Source organism: Echinops telfairi, unplaced genomic scaffold (assembly GCF_000313985.2).
Source record: "Echinops telfairi isolate 266 unplaced genomic scaffold, ASM31398v2 ScPeMD7_1;HRSCAF=3_0, whole genome shotgun sequence".
NCBI classification, from domain to species: Eukaryota; Metazoa; Chordata; class Mammalia; order Afrosoricida; family Tenrecidae; genus Echinops; species Echinops telfairi.
This window is the reverse complement of record NW_022103896.1, coordinates 3,927,584-3,936,556: the sequence shown is the minus strand read 5'-3', so window position 1 is coordinate 3,936,556 and position 8,973 is coordinate 3,927,584. Positions and strand designations below refer to the sequence as shown.

Here is an 8,973-nt window from a genome sequence, read left to right as displayed (position 1 = left end):
GTGTGTGTGTGTGTGTGTGTGTGTGTGTGTGTGTGTGTGTTAGTAGACAGTGGTACAGAACAGCTTCATATCTCCCTTCTATTTTGCTGGGCAATCACCCCTCTACCTCCGCCCTCTGTTAGTCTTCACATGCTGATCTCTCCCTGCCTCTGTGGATTCTGCCGAGAGCTCCAGGTGCCTAAGAGGCACACAGATTTTCCTCAAAAGACCAACCCCATGCCGGGCGAACAGACCCTGACACTTGCTGACTCCGTAGGACCGAGCCAGCCATCCCCTAGCGCCTCCAAGGGGATCATCTGTTTGGAAAGGAGTCTTGGAGGCAGTGGGATTTAGAAGCTGGGCTGCCAACCACACACGCAAACCCCAAACCAACGGTAAGGCAGGGTATGGAGGCCCCCTGGGAGTCCCAAGGCTGTCGATCTTTTCAGAAGCAGAAAGCCTCATCTTTCTCCCACGGGACAGCTGGTGAGTTCGAAATCCTGACCTTGTGGTTAGTCGCCCAATTGGTAGTGCACAGCACCACCAGCGCTGCCTCACATTGTCCACTTTTTAGAGACAGGAATGCGATCTCCGGTATCTTCCCATTTCCCCCGCCTCCACACACAGCATGGGATTGAGAGGCATTGATCAGATGTGGGCGAACCAATGAGCCATTGGTCCAAACCCTTTCTTTGCACAGGGTGAACAATTACCCCAGGGAGTGAAGTTCCTTGTGTGAATATACAGGGCATTGCTATCAGAGCTGACCTCAGAGCACCTATAATGTTCGATCCCACATTCTTCTGCAATACCAGGGTTCGCACAGAAGTGAGCAAGGAGGGGAAGACCCCAGCTGGTGAGGGTTTGCAAGGAGAGAAGGACCCACACTGAGCCAGGGGTGTTCCCTGGTGATGTGGGTTCAAGACTGCAGAGAAGAGCAGGGGGAGCACAGTGAGTCACACCAAGGGAGACTGCATGGGAGAGGGGAAGATAGATGGAGGGTCTTAACATTCATCCAGCCGCCTCCGTGTCAGAGTCAGAACTCGCTTCCACCACAGGACATCAGCCTCTGAGACATCAAGAAGCTGTTCCCCAACAGGGAGCCTCTGTCCTTGCCCCCAGAGTGCCTGCAGGCAGAGGGGTCACCCTCGTCTCCTTCCCACCAAACTCCAGGACACCCACCCTTCCTCCCGCAGACACTGAGATGCTCATATTGGAGACCATGACATACATCGCTCCTGCGTTTGCCTAAATGGTTCAAAATTAGCAACGTCACCCTCAAGGACAAAGGAAACCCCACGCTACATCAAAAAACCAAACAGACCAGGAGTCTAATCACTAAAATCTCAGATGAGCCATCCAAGAAGTGAGTGGAAAGGACATGTCTAACGTGAAAGGGAGAGTGACTGAGACCCAAGGGGTCCGCATCTCCAATCATAGCGAAGAGAACAATGAGACCCTGCAGGCCCAGCTGCCATCACAGCTGGATCTCCAGCAGAGACAACCCTCCACTTCTGAATCTCTTTCTGGGAAAGTCAGCAAACAGGTTTTCTGGAGGCACCTGGGTGGATGTGGGAATGCTGGTCGAGAGCTTGGAGAGGAAAGACAATGTCAAGGTGAGACCTTGGAGTAGCTAGAACACTGAAGACATTGGAGGAGGCAAAACTGAGACCATGTCCCTGAGGACAGGGGCTGCTGCCTATGCCTGTCACTGCTGTCTTCCCAATATACTGGCACCCAAGAATGGGCTTCAAAACGCCTGTGGGGGGAAAAAAATAACTAAAAGACCATTGGATGTCTTTCCCATGAATTGTTGATAGCCTCCTCATTTGGTGGCTTAATAACGATAATAAACAAATCTCCCAAGTCCAAGTAACCCCCACCAGAAATTCCTCCTATAAGATTAGCTTCAAATTTGCCCAGTGCAACAGGTCCTCTGGTTTCCAGACTGCTGTTTCCATAGACATTGACGGTGAATCCAAGCAAAATGAAATCTTTGATGACTTCAATATGCTTCCGTTTATCACGATGTTGTCTATTGGTTCATTTGTGAAGATTTGGGCTAAGGTGAGATGTAATTCACACCAAAGGTTGTAGTCTTGGATCTTCAGTGGTAAACACTTCAAGTTCTCCTGGTTTCCAGCAAGAAAGGTGTGATATACCACTGCATATCACAAATTGTTGATGAGCTTTCTTCCAATTCTGATGTGAGTTCTTCTTCACAAACCCCAGCTTCTCCAAAAGTATACAACTCTGATGCACACATATCCTGATCTTTAACCAGAAAATAACCCCTCATTAGGGTCCACCAATTACCTCTGGGTCTATGTCACAATCGTGTGTCCTGGTATCCCCAGGCTCTGCAATGTGATCCACAGTTTGTTATGACTCACACAGTCGAATGCCTTTGCATCACCAATAAAACACAAGGAAGCATCTTTCTGGTGCCCCCTGCTTTCAACCAAGAGCCTTCTGAGGTCAGCAAGGATAGCCCCTTCTCCCATGCCCTTTTTGAATTTTTGGTAGTTCCTTGTTATTGTGAAGCCGTGACTGCTTTTGGATTATTTCCAGCAAACTTCTCCTGGCCTATGGTACTCAGGATACTGTTGGATGATTTCTGCATTTTGTTTGGGCCTCTTTCTTTGGAAAGGGTACAAATATGGACCTCTTCCAGTCCGCGGGACAGGTAGCTGGCTTGCAAATTCCATAGCACAGACCAGTGAGTGCTTCCAGTGCTACCTCAGTTTGATGAAACATTTCAAAGGGTTTCCCATACCTTCCTGGAGCCAAGGCCCTCGGCGCAGCTTGGACCACTATCTTCAAAACCAACAGTTCCTGACCATATGCTGCCTCTTGCAACATCTGGATGTTGCCTGTTCTTACTACAGTGATGCTTCATCTTCTGTTGATGCTTCCTGCATTATTCAATATGCTGCCCCCGGGGCCCTTCTATATAGTCACCCCAGGCTCAAGCAGTTCCTTCAACTTGATCTCTGCTGTGGTAGTCTTCCCTTTTTGGTATTCCAAGTCCAGGTCTTCATACATTATGATGCTTTAGCTGGTCTTCGGTGTACCCCTTTGACATTTTCTCTCCAGATCTTTTTTTTTAATAATTATTTTATTGGGGGCTCGTACCATTCTTATCACAATCCATACATCCATCCATTGTGTCAAGCACATATGTACACGTGTTGCCCTCATCATTCTCAAAACATTTGCCTTCTACTTTAGCCCTTAACATCAGTTGCAGGTCTTTTATTTCATCAATGCAGGTAGAGATGAAAAGACTGGATCAGTGAAAATGCAGAGGGTCAGGGGAAAAGAGGGAGGTCCTCACGGAGATGCATTAATATCGTGAGTGCAAAGGGCACAAACACAGTAACTATTGCAAGGCTGGTGCAGGCCGGGGCGGCCTTTTGCTCTGTGGTACGGAAGCCCGCTATGAGTTGGAACCAACTCCATGGCTCTGAATCATGCCCACCGTCACCACACCCATTGTGAGGGGTGATTCATCTGAGGTACCAGGAAGGAGGGAAAAGACAGAGAAATTTAGATGCAGGAACCAGGTCCACACCCCCACATTGACACTAGCTCCTACAGCATTTCTGACCTGGCCTCTTGACCTTCCTAGACCCCTGGGTCTCCATCTGTAAAAGCGGGAAATGGCTAGGATGATGTCACAGGCCTCCCTTACTGCTTCTGTGCATCTCCACATGAACTCTTAATCCTCCTCACCATGCTTACTTACCCACATGGTCCTTTGGGGCCCAGCCTCAATGTCCTGTCCAAAACTACCACTCCGTGGACTACATGCACTCTGGGCTTTTGGAAACTCTTTGCCAGGTCTGTCTTCTGAGGTCCCCTTGGGTGGGTTTGAACGGCCAACCTGATCATCTAGCGGTTAAGCCCCACCCAGCTACCTGTATGATGGAGCATATACCCATGTTCACACCATGCATCTTCTCTTCTTTTAGAAGTACTTCTCTAGAAGAGCATCACCCCATGCAAAGACTTATCCAATCACCACAGAGACCTCTTAGAGAAGCTGGGGCTTAGGCATTATTGAATCAACCTGGCTCTTCTGTGACCCCCAGGCTGATGGCTGCGGCTGCTGCTGCACACAGCCTGGGAGGCCTCTTCCATGCACTACCCAGGGAACCAGCCACATGGAGTCAGTCCCCTCTTCCCCGGGAGAGCTGGAGGGGATTGGTGGGCATCTCTAAGCATGCAGGTGCCAGGTATACCGCCCTGCCAGGGCCTCCTGCTCAGTACAGATGACTTTCAGGGGGCTGCACACTCCCCTAGGAGTGAGTCCTCACTTGGGGATTTTAGCACTGAAAAAGGACCTTCCTCTCGTGGTGGCCAGGGATTTGCTGTGGGTGGGAGACACTGCGCCCAGAACAGGGCATCAGCATCCATACTCTGCCCTCATCAGGCTACGCTGAGACCAACTGAGGAGCAAAAGGTGCTTGCCATCCATGTGCTTCCTATGTAGTTGGGGGACAGGTGGCTGGGGACAGACAGCAGGCATGGGGGGTGATCTGACCCACAGGCTGGGACAGGGTGTCAGTCTTCCTGGTTGGGATCTGAGCCTGGTTAGCCCAGTTGCTGCTGTGTGTGACATGAACTTACGGCTCAACCTGGGCCACAATGGTGAGGCTGGTGCAGAACTGGGCAGTGTTTGGCTCTGTCGGTCAGGGGGTCCCTGGGAGTGGAGCCAACTAGAGGGCACTGAACAAGAGCACGTCTCCACCCCTAGCCCTCATCCCCACAGAAAGGCAGGTGAAATGGGAAGAGAAACACAATACAACACGGAACTGCCCAACCTTCTGAAACCTCCCTCACCTGGCAATCGGTCTCTACTTTGGCAATACTGCCCCTCATCTTTTGAGTACCAACCTTTTCTAAACTGGCTCCTCCTGACCTACCTCGAAGAGCAGATGCCATTGTAAGGACAGGTGGAGAAAGCCCGGGGAGCAAACTGATGTAGTGAAGGTAGAAGCCCACTAGGAAGTGGAGGAGCCAGAACCTGAAGCCCGTTGCATCCTTTCTGGTGTAAGTAGATACAGGGGCTTGCTCCCTGCTCTGGGGCCAAAAATCAGGAAAAGAGGGAGCATTTCCTCAGACAGCAGATTTTACCCTGGAGAGCAGAGATCATTGTCCACACTTACAGGTGGAAAGGGAGGCACCAGGTGGCTGACACCTGAGTGCCCTGTCCCTTTTAGGCCCAGAATCTAAACCCATGTGTTCTTGTTCCTGCCCTGGCTAGAAGCCACCAGGAATGAAATATCTCAAATTCAAAACATTCCCTTGGATGAGGGTGGCCAAGGTGCGATGCAGTCCATTCCACGGAGTTTACCATTATTTTGAAATGTCTCTGGGGGTGGGGAGTGGTGGGGGGATGAGCCTGTGAATACCAACCATGCACTTCCATTCTCTCTCATGTTCCTGGGTGGGCTCCCCAATGCTACACAGGATGCCAACGCACTGGCTAGGCTAGCTGCAGAAACCGAGGCTGGAGAGGGGACAACAGCAGCCAGGAGAAAGTGCCCCTCCTGTGATGTGGACATGCTGCAGGTGGGCATGCCCAGGCTCATTCCTCTAACAGTTCTTCACCAGAACCCAGACAGGGTCAGGGGAGGGCCCTGCCCTCAGGAAGGATACAATCTGGGGATGGGGAGCAGGTATGTGTGTGCTTGGTGAGAAACAACACGGCTTGGCATGGTTTGGTAGAGTACGTGCAAAGCCCTGGGAGCACAGAGGATTGAGTTCAAGAAGACTGCCCGGAAGAAGAGGCAATTGTTTCCTCAAGGGACTTGGTGGTGGTTAGGTGCCATCGGGCTGGTACAAACTCGTAGTGGCCCTGCGTACAACAGAATGCAACCCTGCCGGGTCTTGCCGCATGCTCACCCTCGTTCTAATTGTGAGCCCATCGCTGCAGCCAACGTGCCCCTCCGGCTCATCCAAGGCCTTCCTCTTTTTCTCTGCCCCTCTCCCTAACCAAAGGACAGGCCCGTCTGGATAACCCGTCTGAAGAACAGAAGATGAAGTCTAGCCATCCTCCGGTCTGAGCTTTCTGGTTGTGCTTCTTCAAAAAGAGAGATCTTTTCGTGCTTCTGGTGGTCCATGGGACTAAGTCAAAGGGACTGGGGACGTGAGAAGTGGGCCTTCTAGACAAAGAGACTAGCACACACTGGGGGGTGGGGGGGGGCGCATGGTGGGAGAACAGGAAGGTAGTCTAAAACAGTCGGGAGGCCTTCAAGAAACGATAGCTCCTTTTTCAATGAGCTAAATTTGCCACAGCCCAGCCAATTTCAGTAGAATTGGACAGCCATTTAATGAAGAGTTAATGAAGGCGACATGCACCCACACGGAGCTCATGTGATGCCCATGCGTCCATCTAACCAACACGGAAATGAGCCCTGCTTGTTGCTGCTGTGGTTAGGTTAGCTACTGAGTTGCTCTGGACTCACAGCGCCATCAGGTGACAGAGCCGAACTGCCCCATTGGGTTTTCTAGGCTGTAACCACAAGGCTAACAGTTCAAAACCACCAGCCACTCGGGGGGAGAAAGATGAGCCTTTCTACTCCCATAGAAGTTATACTCTCCGTAAACCACAGGAGCAGTCCTATCCTGTCTTATAGGGTAGCTTTGAGTCCAAATCAATTCAGCGGCACTGAATTTGGCTGGGGGGGTCTAGAATATTTACTGAGAAGAGCTCTATGGGCACAATGATTAAGTTCCCAGCTGCATCTGAAAGGTCCATGGTTTGAACCCCCATCAGCTCTGTGGCAGAGGAGACCTGGCCTCTGCTTCACTGCCTGGGGAACCCTTACAGGGCAGGTCTGCTCCATCCTGAGGGTCGACAGTTGGAATTGCCTCTAGGGTACACAACAACCACAAGAAACCTGTACCCAAGAGGGTTGCCTGGTCTTTTGCTCAGAGCCACCCGGAGGGTTGAAATCAACAGTCCATCACTTAATCGTTGTGCTGCCAAAGCTCTTTTGATGAGTCTCTGCTATGCACAAATCCCTGCTTATACCAGAAAATGTTTTGTCCAATTCCAGGGTGGGCAGACCTCAGTGTCCCCAAGCTAGACAATTCCTGCACTTGATGCCCAAAACTTTGACCTTCAAGGATAGTGAGCCAGGGGGCTGTGTCTCCCTTGGCCAAGCCCTCCCTGTACTTCCCACTATCAGACCAGAAGTCAGAGTGTCTACTGTGACTCACAGACAGAGAACCGTACTCCCCTTCAGTAGCTGATGTCTGTTGGATGCCTTGTTGATCTGAGGAAGGGAGCTTTGGGAGAAATGATGACAATGCCTTTTATTTGCTTGGCACACGAGCTTCTGCAAGGCGTTCCCCCACCCACCCTCTCCATCATCCTCCCTGACTGCCACAAGTTCCCCCAAAGCTGCAGGGACTTTCAGCATCCCCATATCACAGATGTGGGTGAAGGTCCTCAGAAAAGAGAAGCGATTCAAGGTCATGAGGCCCCTGTGTGCCCAGGCCTCAGTGCAAATCCTCATGTTGTCTGTCTCCCAAAGCCTGCCCTATTTCCTCCACGCCTTCCCCTCTGCCTAGAATACCACTAAACCTCTCCCAATGACCAGAGTGCCAGGCAGAATACTGGTCAAACCCACTCCCTCAGGCTACAAAGCTACAGCATAAATTAAAAGCCCAATTAAAAAACTTTAAACCAGGGCTTATCGCTGTCCCCTGAGGCCAGGATACAAAGATAGAGCCCTTCCAACATCCATCCTGGAAATTACGCAGAGACCTACTTACCCAGAGGCCAGAGCTTCCAGACCCAAACTATTCACCTAACAAAAGTCTGGCTCCCTTCTCCCCAGGCTGGCGGGGTTTGATCTGGGCAGAACCTCTTGCCCCAGCTGGCCTGCAGGTGGGATAGACCACCCAGCTGCATTTGCCTCTGACACGCCTCTGAATATAAGGAACTCCAGAACCCAATGGAAAACGACCAGCCCCAACCCTCATTCCATGGAGAAACGAGGCTGGGCTTTTCTCCCAGTCTGTAAGGGACATCATATGGCAGTGCTGGAGCCCTGGGGGTGGCCATGGGCCACCAGTGAACCAATGGCGTTCCTATGTGGACTGGAATGGTGAAGAGAGGCCCCATGGGGTGCCCGAGGCTGTAAGTCTTAGGGATGTGGGCTGCCACATCCTCCACCCTCAGAGTCTGGTGGGCTCCGAGTGCCAACCTTTTTTGGTTCGCAGCCTAACGCTTCAGATGCGGTGTGAGTAAGGGGTCCTGGCTGAGGATTTATCACTTTACTTCTGTTAACCCCATGACCTCAAGCCACCCATGGTCACACTATGATGGAGTCCGGGGAGAACCTTGGGAACAGATGTCACCTGCCTCGCCAAATAGCCCTACCAGATGCTGGAGCCAGAGCCAAGACCCCACACCAAGAGCTCCGTGAGCCCTCAGCCCTCCGCAGGGGAGCTGGCCTGCACTGCCTCCAGCCTGACCAAGCCAGGAGCCCAACAAGCTTCTGTTGAAGCCAGGTCCCAGGACTCACCTCGGTGCCCCTCTGCCCCCCTTCAAGGCACCCTCTAGGACAGGATCTGGAATGGGTTCCCTCAGACTTCCTCGCCCACCCCCTCCTGGTCCCAGCGTCTCCTGAGCTCTGCCCAGGTGTGTGCAGGGAGCTGGAGGTCAGCGAGCCCTGGGTACTGGGGTGATAGAAACCACCTGGTGACGGGATTCCTCCGGGTTAAGTAATAGAAGCCAGCCAACTGGCAGGCATGCTTGCAGGGATGGTAAGGCTGCGGAAGGCAGAGTTGGGTAGCTGGCGACCCGGCGCCCTCACCTACCTGCGTCCTGCTGCAGGGCTCTCTGCTCCGCTCCTGGGCCACGCTGCGGGGTCCCTGGCTAGCCAGTGGTGGCGGTGGGCGGGTCACGGAGTCAGGGGCGCTTGGAGCCAGGCTGAGGTCCCCGCGGCAAGGCTGCCTGGAGGAGGAGCCAGCAGA

The 8,973-nt window shown here is 52.3% G+C and overlaps 1 protein-coding gene across 1 annotated transcript in view; it reads right to left on the bottom strand.

The window, feature by feature from the left end:
• FAM135B (family with sequence similarity 135 member B) overlaps window positions 1–8,916 on the bottom strand; it is a 235,072-nt gene extending 226,156 nt beyond the window's left edge. The window contains exon 1 of the mRNA XM_045286938.1: window positions 8,818–8,916. The gene's annotated coding sequence lies outside the window, so the exon portion shown is untranslated. The remainder of the gene's footprint in view (window positions 1–8,817) is intronic.
• Between the last annotated feature and the right edge of the window lie 57 nt (window positions 8,917–8,973).